The 20,174-nt window shown below is 36.6% G+C and overlaps 1 long non-coding RNA gene across 1 annotated transcript in view; it reads right to left on the reverse strand.

The window, feature by feature from the left end:
• LOC128248124 (uncharacterized) overlaps positions 1 to 20,174 on the reverse strand; it is a 133,282-nt gene that overhangs the window by 74,560 nt on the left and 38,548 nt on the right. The window contains exons 2-3 of the long non-coding RNA XR_008264399.1: positions 16,712 to 16,904; positions 14,643 to 14,678 (exon numbers count right to left, since the gene is read on the reverse strand). This is a non-coding gene — a long non-coding RNA (uncharacterized LOC128248124). The remainder of the gene's footprint in view (positions 1 to 14,642; positions 14,679 to 16,711; positions 16,905 to 20,174) is intronic.

Below are 20,174 nucleotides of genomic sequence, written 5' to 3' on the forward strand. Positions count from 1 at the left end.
GCAGTGGGACTGAACCTAGAACCATGTGGTTGGTTAGCAAGCTACTTACCACACAGCCGCTCCTATGCCTATGCTGACTGTGTTTGAATTTTTCTTTCTCTCCCTCCCTCTCTCTCTATTCCACTACTAAAAACAAAATGGTGAAAGGAAAGAAAAAGAAGTAAAGAGATCTACTAAAAGAAGAAAAAAAAGAGAATTCGATACCACAGGAATCTATTTTCAAATTTATTTTATTTTTCACTGATGTCTCTGTTTTTACTGATACTACATCATTTTAGCTTTCTGTCTTTCTCTATTTGCGTTTTTTTTTTTTGAGGGGGAGGTGACTTGAGAGAAATTTAGCTGCTATTTCTCAAAATAATGTCATACAAATTCCCTTGTGAATTGGTGAAAAATAATGTATATGGTTTCATTAAGAAGGTTCTGGATACAAACTACACACACACACACATAGAACACTACCCATTTATATATAGAGATTACATAAATAGTATTATAGTTATTTAACAATGTCAGCAGTTATCATCAATATGACATGTTATCTTTTCGTGACATTACCTGGCCACTAGAGAAAACAGAATCCAAGGAAATTAAGGATGTTCTGCATTACAGAAGAACTATTTAGTAAAGTTTATGAATTTAGATAAATTTGCATTCCTTAGAAGAGAATAATGACATTTTGGGCAGGTAAAGCTCTTTATTAAATAGCTGTTTTTTTACTCTCACACAGAGCTTATGCATCAATGGAAATAGCATTACACGAATTGATGTCATAGCAATACACACTGAGACACAGAAATACTCCAATGACAGACAAATGAAAAGACTTAAAATGAAATGTATCCGACTACAAACTCTACTTAGAATCTTAGTTTATGAATTTTGAAATTTTCATTTATTATATGTTGCTTTTCTCTCAATAGCCTCAGCTGTCAAGAATTAGGTGAGCTTAGATGTAGAGGAAAGTGATGGCAAATCTCTTTATCTCTGGGATTTCCACTTCTAAGTCCAGCATTGGGGGTAAAATCTTTAACTTCTTTTTTTTTTTTTTCTACCTGTAGTCATCCATCCTTTGGACATGTCCAGTCCTATTCCACTTCAATGATTTCATGGACTTGATAATGTCATTTAGTTTTTATTGTTTTCAGATTCATTCTGTTGTTTTATGGTCTTCCTATATTATATCAAGCCTTAACAAACCAAAGTTCAGGATCAGCATTGATCAATGTTTTATAACATATCTGCCACCATACTACATCTTTCATCAGATTATATAAGAAATCAAGGAAGTTTCATCTCAAAAATAACATATGACAGAGAGATTCTATTTCTCCAAGACTATTCACAGCCAGCTTAGAAAAAGCATTTCAAAACTTACATTTGCTACATCCTCTTAATTCTTTAACTCTAATCAATTCTTACTGATCTCAGAACTCTCACTAGCTCATTCCCCTCCGCCTGCCTGCCTGCATCTCCAATTTCTTTATTCTGCATTCTCACTTATCTTCTATTTCACCTGATTTGGCCTTCACCATCTCCCTCCCACTTCAACTGACCTGGATCTTACAACAAACTTTTACCAATTTACATGCTTCATTTCCTCTACCCTATGCAACTCAAACAGTAACTCACACTATCTATCACACTACTCATATTTCCCACTGGCTTATTATTGTCTCTCAACATAACCCCCCCCCACACACACACACACACATCACTCCTTTCATTTATTATACCCTCCATAATTTTGTGATCTTGTATCCTATAACACCTCAATATTTTCTTTCTCTAAAGATGCTAAAGTGTTCGAAACATTATCTTTTTTTCATTGCTCATGGCAAATCAATTTATTGAAATCTTCAACTTCATGGGCAACAAATTCTCTTATGCATGCTGTTTAATACCAATACTTTAACCCTTTAGCATTCACATTGTTCTCTCAAAAGTAATGTTTATTTATTCACATTGTTTTGAATTAATCATGCATTATCTCATAGCTTTTAGATTTTGATGAGGTAACTGTTAATTTCTAGAATGACATTGTAGTGTTGGTGTGAGAGGCCAGATTTGGCCAGTTTGAACACAAAACAGGTTGCTAGATATAACTGGTTGAAATTCTAAAGGATTAAACCAAAACACCAAATGACTAAGTAACAAGTCACTGTTGTGCCAGCAAATACATTTTTGTTGAAATTCATTTGTATATGCACTTAATTCTCTATGGCTCATTTCACTCAATCAATAGAAAACAGGTAGCATATCATCTGGTGATGCCACTCAGAGTAGATTAAGATTTATCTTTTATTCACTTAACTCCATAAAATCAGAGCTAAACAGTGCCTCCTAAAAGTCCTTTGGGGTTTAAGACAAATTTACATTTGCTTAACTATAAGCCATTACAAAGTACTCCTCAATTTTCAGTTAATTTGGTACTCCAACAATTCTCTTGCTCTGTCTCTCTCTGTCTCTCTCTGTCTCTCTCTGTCTCTCTCTCTCTCTCTCTCTCCTTCTTTTCACCTTAGCTACACTGCTGCTAGAGACATGGTGATGAAAATGTTCAGAGCTTTACCTGTTATCTTTAACAAGAAGAGAAATAAATTGTGCTCTGGATTTGTGTGAGATTATTACTGATAGTTTTTCTCCAAAGGGAATTGAACTCAGAACTATTAAGTTAATGAATTGTAATACTGCCTCTGCCTACAGCAAAGAAATTGAACTATATCACTCTACAGGATAACAAGCCATCACTCAAGAGTAATTTTCACAAGGCAGTGAGCTGGTAGACTCATTAGTATGCCAGGCAAAATGCTTAGTGGCATTTCATCTGCCTTTATGTTCTGAGTTCAAATTCTGCCAAGGTTGACTTTGTCTTTCATCCTTTCAGAACTGATAAAATAAGTACCAGTTGAACACTGGGGTCATTGTAATCGACTTAATCCCACTCCCAAAATTTTAAACCACTTTTCACTTGGTAACATGTACAATGTTTTTGCTATTTGTTTTAGGTACTATGTAGCTGTGAGCTACATAGGACCTAAAATCCTCAGTCCCCTTACTTTTGATCCAGGAGAATATCCAGAATGTGACATGGAAGGAGAGTGTGTTGCACTAATATCCAGGGTAGGGGGCTACTCATTTATAGCTGAGTAGACTGGAACAACATGAAATAAAGTATCTTACTTAAGAATACAATGCACTATCCCATCCAGGATTTAAACCTTCAATCATACAATCACAAACTGAACTAATTGCTAAGTCATGTGCCTTCACATCATGCTGTGCAATAGTTGCTTCGACCTAAGAAGACTTTCTGCCCACAAGTCTTAGAAACCTGGAGAAAGTTCATGCCCATAGCCATGGCACTTATTCAAACTAAACAATAAAAAAAATGCTTACATTATTACCTGATACTTTATTCATATTTTAGATCATGTATTCACGAAACAAAAGAACTTCAAAGATTTATAGAGTTCACCTGATAGTAACCAGTGGTAAAACTACATGATCTGAGATCAATTGTATTACTGGTCTTTATAATAATGTAACAGTGAATTGAATTTTATGGGTAACGAAGAATATTTCTAATGTTCATACAAGGTCATATATATATATGTTTGTATATATATATATATATATATACTTCACCTGTGAGAAATATTTGATTTTTATTATGACTGCAATTATTCATACAAATAGATGAAAGACGATCAGGCAACAGCATAACCAGGTGACGACTAGCTTGGACAATGAAAAACCAAAGTGTTTGGGGCTACAGAGATTTAATTGGCAAGAGGTTATTATTGTTGTTGTTGATGATTATGATGATGATGATGATGATGATGATTATGATGTTGTCACTGTTGTTGTTGCTGTTGTTACTGTTATTGTTATTGCTGCTATTGCTGTTGCTGATAAAAAAACATTCCAGACATGACTCTCTTTTTTTTTTTTTTAAATATACTTCAAACCGAAAAGCAAAGGGTGGTTACAGCTGGAATGGCCTTCATTAGAGCTGATTAGGAGTTAAACAACAACAATTATACCTCTTGGTAATTAAATCCTTGGTGGCACAATTAATTTGAATATTAATTGACCAAACTAAATGTTACTCATGTTTAATGTCACCTGTAACAGTTGCCAAGTTACCTGTCACCCACTTAACCTGTCAACCAGTTGCCTTGTCACCAAATTGTCATGTCACTCAATTATCCTGTCACCCAGTTATAGCATTGCCCAGTTATCCTGTCACCCAGTTGTTTAGTTACCCAACTGTCATATCACCCACTTATCTTGTTACCCAGTTGTCATGTCACCCAATTGTCATGTCACCCAGTTGTCATGTCACCTAGTCATCCTATCACCCAGATGTCTAGTTATCTAATTATCATGTCACCCACTTATTTCATCACCCAGTTGTCCTATCACCCAGTTGTCCAATCACCCAGATATCCAATCACTCAGTTGTCCTATCATCCAGTTATCCAATCACCCAGTTGTCCTATCATCCAGCTGTTTTATCACCCAATTCTCATGTCACCCAATTGTCCTATAACCCAGTTGTCCAGTTACCTAGTTGTCTTGTCAGCTGTCTATTATCCAATTGTTATGTCACCCAATTGTCGTGTCACCCAACTGCCTTGTCATCTAATTGTCGATCACCCAGTTATCCTGTCACTCAGTTATATTATCAACCAATTGCCCTGTCACTTAGTTGGCTATCACCCAGTTGTCTGTCACCCAGTTATCCTGTCACCTAGTTATCCTGTCACCCAGAAGTCATATCACCCAATTGTTTATCACCTAGTCATACTGTCACCTACTTGTCCTATCTTCAAGCTATCCTGCCATCTGGTTGTCTATTACCCAGCTGTCAGCAAACCAACTTTGAGGGACAATTCATTTTATTAAAATCCTAGAAAGATGAGAGGCAAAGTTTGACTTTGGTAGTATTTGAATTCAGTATGTAAAGGAATGCAATTTAATACTGTAAAGTATTTTGTCCAACATCCAACATTCCCTCAATCCATTATACAAAATAATGCTCTATCTTTAAATGCCATTATACTATAGGTTTGTGGAGGAAACGAGAAATTGTAAAGAAACACATAGAGTTAGAGAAATACCTTTAAACACTAATATCCTTAATCTTCATCAAGATTATCACTCATTCATATTTGAAGTTTGACCTCAAGCAGGGAAATAGCATAGATGTCATAGCATCGAACAAAATACCTTATGGTATTTATTCTGGATCCTCATCTTCTGAGTTCAAGTTCCACCAAAGTTGCCTTCCCCTTTCAGCCTTCTGGGCCAATAAATAACGTATCGCTCAAGCGTGGTGGACTGGCAGAATCATTAAAGCCTCAAACAGGATGTTTTTCAGCATCCTATTTTGGTTCTTTGCATTCTGAGTTCAAAACCCCACCATGGCTTACTCGGGTGGTAGATTAAATCTGTCATCCATTTTAACACCATCACCTGACATCTGGATGTTTTTACTGGAATTCACACTGTTGCAAGCACTCGAGCCTGCTTGCCTGTTTAAGGATATCTTCTTTTCTTCCTTCCACCAGTCTTAGAGGTCCTATAAAGTGTTGAGAGCATAACCCATCCCTCCTGAGTAACCAATAAATAAAAAATACTGGAGCCACAAAACTGAATCCTTAGTATAAGATTCCTTTACTTTGTAGTGTGAATGCAGGGCTCCAGTATAGCCTGTCCCTCCTGTGTATGCAACAAATAAAAAAAGCACTGAAACCACAAAACTGAGCCCTTGATATAAGAGACCTTTCCTTTGTAATTAGAAAGCAAGATCCAATATGGCCCATCCCTTCTGAGTTAACAATAAATTAAAATCATTGAAACCACAACATTGAAACCTTAGTAAAAGAGATTTTCACTTTGTAGTATGAAGCCAGGGCTCCAGTATGGTCTGACCCGCCTGATTAAGTAATAAATAAATATCATTGAAACTATAAACTGAGTCCTTGGTAAAGTACTAAATAACTAGAACAAAACACTGTGTTGTTATTCTGATTTGCATACACTAAAATTAATGGCTTTACAGTTATTTATTTACAAAGGAACCTCTTATTTTTTAGTTGTACATTTTTACCCAACCGTATGTATCATAATTATTTCAAAAGAAAAACGCTGAATTATGCTGAATGCTTATTTTATGTTATTGTTGTTGTTATTGTGGTGGTGGTGGTGGTGGTGGTGGTGGTGGTATGTTGTTATTGTTGTTGTGGTAGCGATGGTGAGAGTGGAAGGTGCTTTTGTTCTCGTTTTCTTGGTCAGTGAACACAAAAGTGAAGTCAGGAGATATTTTTGTAATAAATAGAAATAAAAAAGAAAAAGCAACAAGATTTCTTTTTGTTCGTTTTTTTTTTGTTTTCAATTTATAGTGTAGGTTACACACTTGATGAACCAAATCCAGTGTGAGAGTGTGTGTGTGTATGTTGATATCATTCATATAATGCTTGGTGTGTGTTGGCACTATTGTCAGGCATTACTACAGAGAGAAAAAAGGTAATGAATATATACTTGAGGAGATAAAAGTTATTGGGAGTCAAAACTAATTGCACAGGTGTTGTTAAGGCTAAGGAAGATAGATAGTGTGGAGAGATAGATAACTAGAGAGGGAGAGAAGAGAGAAGAAAAATAGAGAGAGGAGAGACAGAGAGGATGGAGGAAAGGGAAGAAGATAAAGAAACAGAAGAAGAAGAGGAGGGAATTACACTATATCAAATATATATTAATAGAATTAAGATAAACACTATACAGCTGTACAACTGTACTTCCATTTTATTTTATTTCATTTTATTTATTAAGTTATTTACTCAGCTAAGAAGAAATCCTATATATCATATTCCCAGTGACAGCAAACTATGAGGTTGCAGATAAACAACTGTGCTTGAAGAGGTGGGGTTTAAACAGACAAGTTTCAGAGTTGCCTGTGCTGTAGTTTAGTAAGAAAGGCACACACTATGTTGACAAATGTATAAAAAGATATGTTTAATTTCAATGTATGAAAATGTAATAGGATTAGTTAATGAAATAAAGTAGTGGATTGCAGCCAGCAGCAGAATGCCAGAAGGTACAAAGATAAGCTTTGAGCACAGAATTGAATCTTTTGACCTAATTGCCATTGTAGTTTGTGTGTTGTTGATTAGCCCCAGGTTGGGCCTTATCAGGCAGAACTATGATCAAATTAGTCTAGTCATGACCTAAACACAAACCATCATTTTAGTATCCATTTTTCAATGCTTCCATATTTTCTATGACCAGATGTTGCCATATTTTCTATGACTTTCCTGTTGCCAAACCTTGCTTGTTTTCTGGCAAGGTAAAAGTTCCCTTTGATGGGACATATTTTCATGAGAGATTGGAAATGAATGGCACTTGTATGACAGGGACACTTGTTAACAACTATCACATAATGTCAAGATGAGGAGACACAAACACACACACATACACACACACATGATGAGTTCTGTTGACTAAATCTACTCACACGGTTTTGGTTGGCTTGTGGAAGCTATAGTAGAAGACTTACCCAAGGTGTTATACAGTGGGACTGAACCCAAACCATGTGTTTGAGAAGCAAAATTCTAAACCATACAGTCATGCCAACATCTATTAGCCCCTATAGCATCTTATTTTTCAGATAATGTATCCAAGCTCTACATTATCCAATATGACCAAATTTTTTATTTTTTAAATGCTAATGATTTTGAGGGGAATTTTTCTTCCTTTTCTAGCAGATCTATGACTAAGTAGAGACTCCCACAGCAGTTCAGTTGAGCTTATAATTCCCAGTGAGAGTTAATTAACTTAACTTTATTTACATTGTTAAGAAATTTAATGCCTTCAAGAAATGCTTGCAAATCACACAATTCCATTCCCTCCTTTTATAAATATGTGGCCTTGAGCTGAGATAAGAAAGTGCTACTCTACCACTTAAGAAAAAGACAAAATTAATTCTAATACGATATTGAGAATTAAAGTTGGCTTATTTGATTACTAGATTAATGGTTGTGTGGCTAAGAAGCTTACTATACAACCATATGGTTTTGAGTTCAGTCCCCCTGCACAGCACATTCAGCCAGTGTCTCCTACTCTAGACCCTGGGGGTGAATTCAGTAGATAGAAACTGCTTGGAAGCCTATTGAGTGCATGTACATACATATATATACAGGGTGCAGTGAATAAACTGTCGCCTAAATTACACAAAAATTAGAATAACACTGATATCTCATTTTAACAGATATATTTACCTAAATTACACAAAAATATCTTCAAATACTAAAAAGTAAATTTATTCAATAAAATCGCCATTGGCTTCAACCATGGCCTCCAGATGACTTCAGAATCTCCTGCAACTCTTCTGGATGTTCTCCTTGTTTAAGTTGGTTGATGCTGCCATAATCGTTGCCTTTAGTTCATCTTTGGTGTTCCAAGGAGTTTTGTTGGTCTCTTGCTCAACTGCACCCCACACATAATAATCAAGGAGGTTGCAGTGTGGGGAGTTAGATAGCCAGATGTTAGGGGTGATGTGGTCACAGAAATTGTCTGACAGCCATGACTGGGTTCTCTTGCTTGTGTGACATGGTGCAGAGTCCTGTTACCAGACACAGAGTCTTCCAGCAGCCACCCTCTTGACCCAGGAGAGCACTACCTCCTCCAAGCACTTGATGTAGGCCTCCATGTTGAGTCTGAGTCCATGTGGGAAGATGAATGGAGGCATAATGTTGCCATCACTAGTGATCACTTCAAACACCATGATGTTGACTGGATGTTTGATTTTTATCACTCTTGGTACATGTCCTCAGATTGTACAGTCCTCAGATTAACACCCAAACACTCTGAAATGTCCATATTAGAGCTTCTGGCTTGAATGCCAAGCAGTACAACATGTTGTTTCCAAATTTTTGGCAGAGTGAATTATGTCATGGTGCCATTTTTCTTACTGACTCTACTATACTGTGTAGTCAACAAAATCAAAAACAAGCAATACACATGTGTGAAATTAAAAATATAAGATGGTGACAATTTACCCATCGCACCCTGTGTGTGTGTGTATATATATTTCTTTCTTTTCGTTTTTCTTTTATTTGTTTCAGTCATTTGACTGCGGCCATGCTAAAGCACCACCTTTAGTTGAGCAATCGATCCCAGGACTTATTCTTTGTAAGCTTAGTACTTATTCTATCGGTCTCTCTTGCCGTACCACTAAGTGACAGGGACATAAACACACCAGCATTGGTTGCCAAGCAATGTTGGTGGGACAAACACAGATGCACAAACATATACGTACACATACGTATATATATATATATATGACGGGCTTCTTTCAGTTTCCTTCTACCAAATCCACTCACAAGGTTTTGGTTGGCCCAAGGCTATAGTAGAAGACACTTGCCCAACAGGCCACACAGTGGGAGTGAACCCAGAACCATGTGGTTGGTAAGCAAGCTACTTACCACACAGCCACTCCTGCACCTTATATATATATATATATATATATCATACAAAATTTTACAAATCCAAAGTAAATCAGTAAATCACAAGAAAACAGGTATATAAATTAACAGTGACTTACCCTGTATTCAATATTTCAGAATTATGACCCCCACTTCAGGAATTAGCAAATGTTTCAGATTCACTAATTCTGCAACATTCGCTAATTCCTGAAGAGGGGGTCATAACCCTGAAATATTGAATGCAGGATAAGTCACCATTAATTCATATGCCTGCTTTCTTGTGATTTACCTTGGATTTATTTCGCATTGTTCCAGCCTTACCCATGAATCTTAGATAGATAGATAGATAGATAGATAGATAGATAGAAAGATAAGTAGGTATGTAGGTAGGTAGGTAGGTAGGTAGGTAGGTAGGTAGACACCCACACATACACACATGCACATGTGTGTGTATTTATATGTGTGTGTCTTTGTATTTGTGTTTGTCCCCACCACACCACTTGACAACTGGTGTTGGTTTATTTATGTCCCTATAACTTGGGGTTTCAGCATTAGGTATCAGAATAAGTATCAGACTAACAAAATAAGCACTGGAGTCCATTTCCTTTACTAAACACTTCAAAGCAGTGGTCCAGCATGGCCACAGTGCAGTGATTGAAACAAGAGAAAGATAAAAAAGATAAAAGAGCTGATAATTAGTATCCAGTTATTGACACTAAGCTATAACCATCATTTAGATAATATCTCTCATTGGCAAATTCCACTTAACTATAAATAGGTACCATGAGTAGGTATGGCTAATTTTTACTTATAAAATAAACAAGTAGTGTGTAATTGATAAGCAGTTTGTTAGCTTCTAGTGCTCTGTTCAAATCCTACTGTGGATAATATAGCTAGGTGGGGAGCTAGCTGTAACTAATCTGATTTTCTCTAAATCAATGTTCCTTTTGTTTGTTTGTTTCTCTACTTTCACCCATTACCAGTTCTCCATCCTGGTTTCTTGCCACATATCATAAGTAAAAAGTAGTTTTGTACACAACATAATTCATTGCATAGCATAAACAGCCTTATATTAATATAATATTGTTTCAAATTTTAGGCGCAAGGCCGATCAGAAAATTTAGAGGGAATAAAGATCAGACACCCATCCTTTCAAAGAAACTTGCACAATGTACTCTACGTTTGAGTGGGGCTCAACTGAAGCAGATGGAGAAGTTCAAGTATCTCAGGGTCATTTTCATGAGTGATGGAAGGCAGGAGGCTGAATCAAGTGCAAGAATTGCAGGAACTAGTGCAGTAATGCACAAGCTTCAACATTCAGTCACATTAGAAGGAGGGAGGGAGGTAGGTGTAAAAGCCAAACTCACTATCTTCAATACAGTGTTCACACCTACCCTTACCTATGATTATGAATCTTGGGTAGTGACCATTTAACAGGTGGTCTAAATTCTCTCTTGGTTTTACTACTGAATCCTGTATACCATTATATAACATATGTTGCATGTTCACTTGTGGAAATGATACAAGAAATGAACCTCAAAAGTAACAGTGGGACTTTATTCCTCCGTTAAGTAGTACACTGGAACAATTACAAACATCATGAATTTTGGTGGTTGTATAGTTCATCCATTTTTTGGATAATTCAGCTCGAGCCATCATTGGTTATATGTGCTCTATTATATTAATTTTACTCTGATGAATAATAGCAGGAAAACAATATGACTTGTCTTCGTGAAAATCTCTTACCCCTCTGGGCTCAATAATTTGTTAAATGAATTTATAGAAAAAAGGTAAGCTCCAGAGCACATACCAATTAGTTAGTCATTTGACTGTGGCCATGCTGGAGCACCACCTTTAGTCAAGCAAATCGACCCCAGGACTTATTCTTTGTAAGCCTAGTACTTATTCTATCAGCCTCTTTTGCTGAACCGCTCAGTTACGGGGACGTAAACACACCAGCATCGGTTGTCAAGTGATGTTGGGGGGGGGGACAAACACAGACACACAAACACACATACATATATATATATATATATATACAACGGGCTTCTTTCAGTTTCCGTCTACCAAATCCACTCACAAGGCTTTGGTCGGCCCGAGGCTACAGTAGAAGACACTTGCCCAAGGTGCCACGCAGTGAGACTGAACACGGAACCATGTGGTTGGTAAGCAAGCTACTTACCACACAGCCACTCCAACACCTATTGTTTGAGAATTATTACATGCAACATGATTGGATCTTTGATCCAAATCCCATGCAATACTCAACCAATTTAAACACAGGACTCAACCAATATTCAAGACTCACATGATAGGTAAAGTGACTGATCATTACAGATTAACACCCTGAGCTTATATCAGTTTAAAGAAAGTATTCACTATACCATAACAGAAATTGGTCTCACTAGAACCAAAACAAAATGATCACAAATACAAGTGACAGAAATTGGGGTTCTCCAAAGGGTCCTTGGAGTAATGTTACTTGATAGAATCCATAGCTTGGAATTCAGAGAGGCTCTCTAAATAGAGCCAATACTTCTCCAAATTGAGAGATCACAGCTCCAATACTACAGACATGTGGTTAGCATGTTCCAGGAAAGATTCATTGGACAGCTTTTTACAGTTAACACCAACAGGCAGGTAACCCAGGACTAGACTGCAAACAAGATGGTCGGATAACATCCATGAGTTTAGTTAGTCTCTCTTGGGGATCCAGCTAGATCAAATGGAAACAAGTGCTTCTGACAGGACTCGATGGAAGGTATTCCTTGATATCTCTGCCTCCATAATCCCCACCAGGACTAAGTGGCCAAAGAAGATAAAATGAGATATGTGTAGTCAATTACATCAATTCTCTTACTTGACTGGTAGTTTATTTTATCAACCCTGAAAGGATGAAAGGTAGAGTTGACCTTTGAAGAATTTGAACTCAGAATATAAAGAGCTAGAAGTGCAGCTTAGCATTTTGTTTGAGGCACTAACAATTCTATTATAATATTTACATCCTTAAAATTAACATCAAGGAAAATAATTTAAGCAAAAACCAATGCTAATAATAATAAAGAAATTTTTAACCTAAAAACAACTATCCCTACTCTTGAGGTATTACATAAAGATCAAATTCCCCAGTAGAGTCTCAAACATCTAATGAGTTTCAGGTCTAATTTGAATTAAAATTATGTGTCTTAAGCAAAACCATAACAATCAGTTATTTTTGCAATTAAATTAGTTTTTCCCTCAAAAAAATGTATATAAAATACAAGACAAATAAATTCAGAGTCTGAGGAGACTGCAAGGTGGACTTATGTCAACAAAAATCAGCAAAAGTCACTGAATGATATTTGAGTAACTTTTTATGATATGGGAAAGACATGAGTTATAACATTTCAAGGAGCTGACAAGGAATTTCCTTTCACCAACAAAGAATTTTGCCTGAATGTTTACATAATCACACAGCATAAAAATTTATTCAAATTAGCAAACACTGCTAAAATGTAAAGTAACTATAGAAATTATACATACCTTGCCACGATTCAGTGTTGAATCGTGGCAAGGTATGGACAGTTTTCGGAGGACCGGAGAGATTATGTGTGGGTGGAGAATTATACGAGGTATAGTACTATACAGAATACCGAAAGGATCTTCACCTCTTACATCACACCTTTCTTCCTACTTTAACGCCGATGTGGTATAATTTCCTGGGAGAGAAATAATTTTGCGGCTGAGGATAGCTTTGTATTGTAAATTATACACATATAAAGCTTGAAACACGTGTACCGCGGAATCCTTTGTAGTTTTGTTGTTATTTTTTGGATTTACAATTTATTCTTTCACCGCAACCACTAGCTGGCATACACAGGTGCTTACAATTGTCAAGTATTACTTCTAAATTTATATATATATCTATATATATATATATAGATAGATAGATAGATAGATAGATAGATAGATATAGATATATAGATATATATATACAACGGGCTTTTTTTCAGTTTCCATCTACCAAATCCACTCACAAGGCTTTGGTTGGCTTGAGACTATAGTTGAAGACACTTGCTCAAGGTGTCATGCTGTGGAACTGAACCTAGAACAATATGGTTGGGAAGCAAGCTTCTTACTACACAGCCATACCTACATATATGTGTGATATATATGTGCACGTCTGTAACAGCAAAGGCAATGCTTTCCGACTAGAGACCATCTATACCCTGACACGAGAAGGATGGCCCAATTTCCTCTGACATAGAATTTTTCCTGAGAACATCCTAATCTCTGCTGCTAGTGAGGGGCTGGAATTACATTTTAGAAGCATGGTAAGATTTTGTAGGACCAATGCACAGGAGAAGAGGATGCAAAAGATTCAAAACCTTGCTCAGATATTTCCACTACCTGTTAACAAGTAGTGGCAGGATTTCAAAAATAATCACTGCGGTCATGGAGAAACCTTGTCAAATCATCCAGGTCATATCTAGGCAGAGTTTTGTTTGACCAAAACGTCCTACACATCCTTTGAACAATCTCCACTATCTGGTTAGGGACAGTGCAGGAGGTTCACAATTCTAACTGGTCAGCAACACAGACGACAAATTTATGATATGCATGATTGACTAAGGACCCACAGACAATAACTATTTGCTGGAAGCTGACTGTGTCTAGACTGGTGCACAAACACTACAGGGATTGGAGTAGTGAATTAGTTAAGCAGCAGCCGACAGAGTCATCATCAACAACTGATGGTGGGGTGCCCTCAAAATGTTGATGCAATCAGAATTGATTGTGCTTAGTAATGAGCTTGTGTTGGAGCAAAGTAGATTGAAGGGGAGAGCTAGTTAGCAACAGAAGAGGCAACTAATAAAAGCATTACATCCAATACACCAGCAATGAGAATGATTCCCAATCATTTCACCAATGCAAACTATGAAGGTAACATTTGTCAGAGCTAGGGCACAAGCACTAAAACATGAGGGAACAAAAGCTGTTTTATAAACTTGTGTGGCAGAGTTACATGTGGCAACAAAACCACAATTCAGTCTTTGGTGGACCAGGACAAGTACGAACTTCTCAGGTTCAAGTACAGGTGACAGCTTTCTAGCAGCACTTTGCTTGATTTTTAAGGTAGGCCAGTGATTGAAGACAGTCGAGAAATTTAGTACCTACCTATGTATCACAGCTTTCAACAGAAGTCACGCGATACTGCAAAAAGCAAACAATAACAGTTGTAATACAGGAAATGGATCAGCTGCACGAGGTGCAAATCACGTGGTTCAGTTTTATGTATTCAAACTAGACTTGTTTGGCAACTTCTTAGCAGATGTCATTCACAACTGGTAACAGAATGGGAGAATTCCCGGTATTGTAAACCAGGAAGTGATAACACAAACAATACACACACACACACACACACACACAAAAAACATGCATAAATGTGTGTGTGTGTGTGTGTGTGTGTGTGTGTGTGTGTGTATGTGTGTGTGTGGATATATGTGTATGTGTATGCATTATTTATATATATATATATATATATATTATTTAGTCAAGGAATGAAAGTTCTATTCTTTACAAGCATTCAGGTTAAATATCCAATTTGAGGTTACCTTCCTCCTTTGATCCCACTAATCTTGGGGACCCTATAAATGGTTACAGGCACTACCCTTAACTCCCAAGCAATATAAAAAAAAGCCCCAAAAAACTTCACTGTAAAAGTGAGTTGTATCTGCTGGAGATTGGCACCCTGTAGATGAGTGTCCCCAAACTTTTGGGGGTTGCCACCCACTTGGCACCCAGGTCACATTCCTAACGCCCCCCTCTCACCTCACCTCACTGCCACAAACATAGACCACTTTCTGAAGCAAATTCAAAATTCAAATAAAACTTCACTTAATTAACCCACTATTTTGGGGCTTTTACCTCTATCGCCCCCTTTTGGCCAACCCACTATATTGCTCGACTTTTCTTCAACGCCTCCACCCCACCACCGGATCCTTCCACTACCCCCTCCTCCACCCGGAGAGGGATCATTACTGCCTATTTTGAGAACCATTGTTATAGACTACTAACTTCCAAGTTATGCAAATATGAGATTTCAATGTCCCCTGATGACTGAGATTCTGTACAATGTGTGAATGTGAATGCAAATAAGAGAGATAGAGAGGAAGAAGGAAAAGAGAGATATGGAAACAGAAACACAGAAGAGAGAGAGTTGGTTCTAAAAATAAGAGAGGAAGAAGACTGGTAAGTCTATGTTTAGGTGTAAATACAAAAAAAAGAAATACTGGAACTGGTTTTTATAAATATGAGAATCATAAAATAGTTTCTTGATTACTGATAATTCTGTTATGTATTTGAGAATGGTGGTCAAATATAGCCATCAAGCAGAGGTGGTCAAGGATGGTAGCAAAGCATGACCATACACAGATAAAGTTTAACCATCACAGTCAAAGGTAGTGTACAAGTAAGGTAGAAACTAATGAGAGACCTTCTATGTCAGGGGTTCTCAACCATTTTTTATCTATGGACCCTTTTGATTACTATTTCATTATGGTGCCCCCCCCTCCCACAGCCATTCAATGTTTAAACATTTGTTTTATAGAATGTTATTTATGAATTTCGTTTTTGGATTTGGTTTGCAAGATTCTTTACGGGAGTTCATGTGTTGAAGCATATTCTCTTGTGTCTGGGGAGAGTCATTTTTATTTTTGTGCCTTATAATTTAACACACTCACTGGTAAAATTTCTACTTATTCCTTATCTTTATTTTCCTAAAATTTTCGTTGCATCTTGCAACCTTTTCAATAGTCTTTATTAACGTTTGCACACTTTAATTTGTAGTTTGAATTATGTAAACTGTTAGAGAATGGAACCTAGCTGTTTCTTGCAATACACATCAGTACATACATCTAAAGCAAATTTTTTTCAGGAGCCCTTAAAATATTATTATTTTGAGTGGACCACCAAAAATCTTATATGGACCTGCAGGGCCAAATGGACCCTGGTTTAGAACCACTGTTCTATATGATAGCTCAACATGCTAGAAATAGCAACCAAATCTATCTCACCTCAAATCATACCTTACCACAGTAATTGTCAATTGCTGTTGATGTAGTTGCACACTGGAGATCAATCAAAAGAAATCATTAATCCATTTCACATGAAAAGTTAAAAATCATTGGTGCACTTATCATTGAGATTTTTAAAAGTTAAACATTTAAAAGAAAATTATGACTGACCTTGTTTTGATCATCATCATCATCATCTTCATTGCCATCATCTTTTTAACGTCCACTTTCCATGCTTGCTTGGGTCAGACAGAATTTATTGAGGAAGATTTTCCCAGGTCACACACCCTTCCTGTTGTTAACCTTCACCTGTTTCCAAGCAAGGTACTATTTTCCTTTGAGCAGACATGTTTTTCATGCAAGACTGGAAAAGAAATACATTGCTTGTATGATGATGATGATGATGATGATGCTTGTTTAGACTCATTGTAAAATGTCAAGAGAAAGACACACACAGGCATAGACACGCACACATGCATGCACACACACACACAGGCATAGACACGCACACATGCATGCACACACACACACACGCACCCACACCCACATACACATATATAAATCCTCATAATCATCATCATCCTTTAATGTTTGCTTTCCATGCTGGCATGGGTTGGACAGTTTGACCAGAGCTGGCAAGCAGGAGGGCTGCACCAGATTCCACTCTGATTTGGCTTGGTTTCATGAACAACCACACATCCTCTTTTAGAATACTAGAAAGGTGCAATATCACATTCCTGGACAGCCATGTATCATGCTTAGAAGAGGAAGAAAACCCATACATGATTAAATGGAAGCACCTTGAACAGCCAAGAGTTTATATAAACATGAGCTGGTTTAGAAATAACACAGAAAACTTGCTACCTTGTGGCATCATAGACATGACCAGTTCTGAGTACATCTCACACCACAACCTCACACACACATAGCTAGCTAAATACTAGATGGTATCATACAGTATGGATCCAGACCAAGCTGAAGCATTGCATATTTATGGTATTGAACTTATGGATAGTTTCCCCAAAGTTTTGATGAGATAGTTTCATACTAAATGCTTACTTAGGTTTGTCATGAATCCTAGATCTCATATGGCCAGAGCTTAAGTTGGTTTCCATGACATAAAAAGTAACTGAGATTACAGCCCCTCACTTTAACAGGATGCTGGTCCATCACAGATTTAATATCCCAGCTATTGCTGGGACTCATTTACAGCTGAGTGAATGGAAGCAATTGTGAAATGAAGTGTTTTACTCAAGAACACAATGCATCACCCAGTCCAAGAATTGAAACCACGATTTTATGATTGTGAATACAACACCCTAACCACTAGACCATGCACCTTCACATGATAAATGCTAGCTGAGACCTAACTGGTTTTAAATTTTGGCACAAGGCCAGCAATTTTGGGGGAGGGTGTAAGTCGATTTTATTGAACCTGAAAGGACGAAAGGCAAAGTTGAGCTCGCCGGACTTTGAACTCAGAATGTGAAGATGGAAGAAATGCTGCTAAACATTTTGCCCAGCATGCTAATGATTCTGCCAGCTCACTGTCCTTAGCTGAGACATAAATAACTTGGATTATTGAACAATAACAATGACATACAATAACAACAACAATAGCAGCAGTAGTAGCAAGAACAACAATAAGAGCAACAAGGCTGGCAGCAAAAACAGCCACAACAGAAATAGTGGCAACAACAAGAATAAAACAGCAATAACAGCAGCAGAAGTAGCAACAACAACAACAATAATGATAAAAGTAACAACAACATAATGATTTGTACATCAAAGATACAAACTAATTTCCCATGAACCAAGATATCTAGTGCTCTATTTACAGAGACAGTACAAGAGCCTCACAGAGTTTTCAAATAACAAAATAGGATTGGCTATATTAGTTGAAATACTGATATGATTCCCCGTTTTGAAAGATGCCATATGCATATCAGTCAGCTTAACATAACATAGTGAGTTTCAAAAAAACAAACTGCGAGGATGATATCCTACACCAAAATTCTAAAATTTCTGAATAATTAATAACAAAGTTTCGCTCAATAAATACAATTATGTAGAAAATAAGAAAAAAACTGCAGGATATTTATGTGGTGTTGAAGTACACAGGAGATTGGTGAGATATGAAGTCTGTTTTGGCCTTTTGCTCTGTTTAGTTCAGAAGAGGTTTGATTGAGCTTCTTTTTTTTTTTTTTCTGCCTTAAGAAAAACATATTTGCCAAACAAAGCAGAAAAATTCTTAACAATCAGACACTTCGTTTAGTCTTTTCTTTCAGTTTTTCTTTTTGTTGATTCATCAGTTTATGTTTCTTCTTCTTCTTCTTCTTCTTCTTATTATTATTAGTGTTGTTGCTGTTGTTGTTGTCATCATCACATCATCATCATCATCATCATCATCATTATCATCATCATCTTTCTGTTTTTTGCAAAGAACCATATCTGTTTTTCCACTCCTGTACTAGTTGGCTGCTAGCAAAACATATCATGCCAAGACAAGTTAAAATCTGAATATTAAAAAAGAAAAAGAAAAAGAAAAAGGAAAAACAATACAACAATCATAATTACTTCAAGATTCATTCATAGCCTTGTGAATTTACAAGAAGTAAAATGAAGCACTAATAAGTTTACCCCTAAGGTTTGTAACCAAATAACACATGACTCTGTTAAATCTACTATAATGCCAAATATTGTATGCTATTTCCATTTTACATGGTGATTAAGCTTTGGCTTGGATACTGAACCTGGAGCAAAATAAAAATTTAAAAAGTCAAATGAAATCAACAAAGAACTTCTCCAAATATTTATCTTCATACTATAAGCTTTGAGCATCTAAACATTAAAAATAAAAACTCAATCAGCTAGTAAATATATGAAACACATTTCATATTAATAATATCTTGAAGAAAATAATTTTGTTTGCAAAAATATTTTATCTGGTGATTATTTTAACTTTTATGTGTACTTTCTGTGCATATAGGCACGCACACACACACATACACACACACACACACACACACACAATATTATGCCTATAATATTGACACACACGCTGGTTCAATTCCACTCCTTTATTATTAGTCAATTGGTTAACTATCCAATTAATTGATTATTTGTTTTACTTAATTAAACAGTAAGTCGTTCGTTTTGTTGTTGTTTTTATTTTGTCAAAGCTCTGTCATTGCAATTTGCAACCTTTTCAGTGACATTTCTCTTGGTCCGTCATGGAAGCTGCATTCATCTGTTGGAGACCTTGTTGCATGCATGTGTGTGCATGCCAGTGTGTAGTGTGCTTTCACATGTATGAATGTATGCATGCATGTATTCTTCTGTGTGTGTGTTTGTGTGTGTGTGTGTGTGTGTGTGCATGTGTGTGTGTGTAGTTCTGCTTCCATGTCTGTGCATGTAAATCCTTGTGTGTGTGTGTGTGTGTGTGCACATGTGCCTGTTATGTATATATGTGTGCCTATATATGTTTGTGTGTTTACGTGTATTATGTATATGCTTTGTGTATATATATGTGTGTGCCTGTGCATGTAAGTATATGTACATGTATATAAGTGGTGTGTATGTGTGTACATGTGCATGCATAGAGTGTGTGTGTCTGTGCATGTATGTGTGTGAG

Source organism: Octopus bimaculoides, chromosome 6, assembly GCF_001194135.2.
Source record: "Octopus bimaculoides isolate UCB-OBI-ISO-001 chromosome 6, ASM119413v2, whole genome shotgun sequence".
Taxonomy (NCBI): domain Eukaryota; kingdom Metazoa; phylum Mollusca; class Cephalopoda; order Octopoda; family Octopodidae; genus Octopus; species Octopus bimaculoides.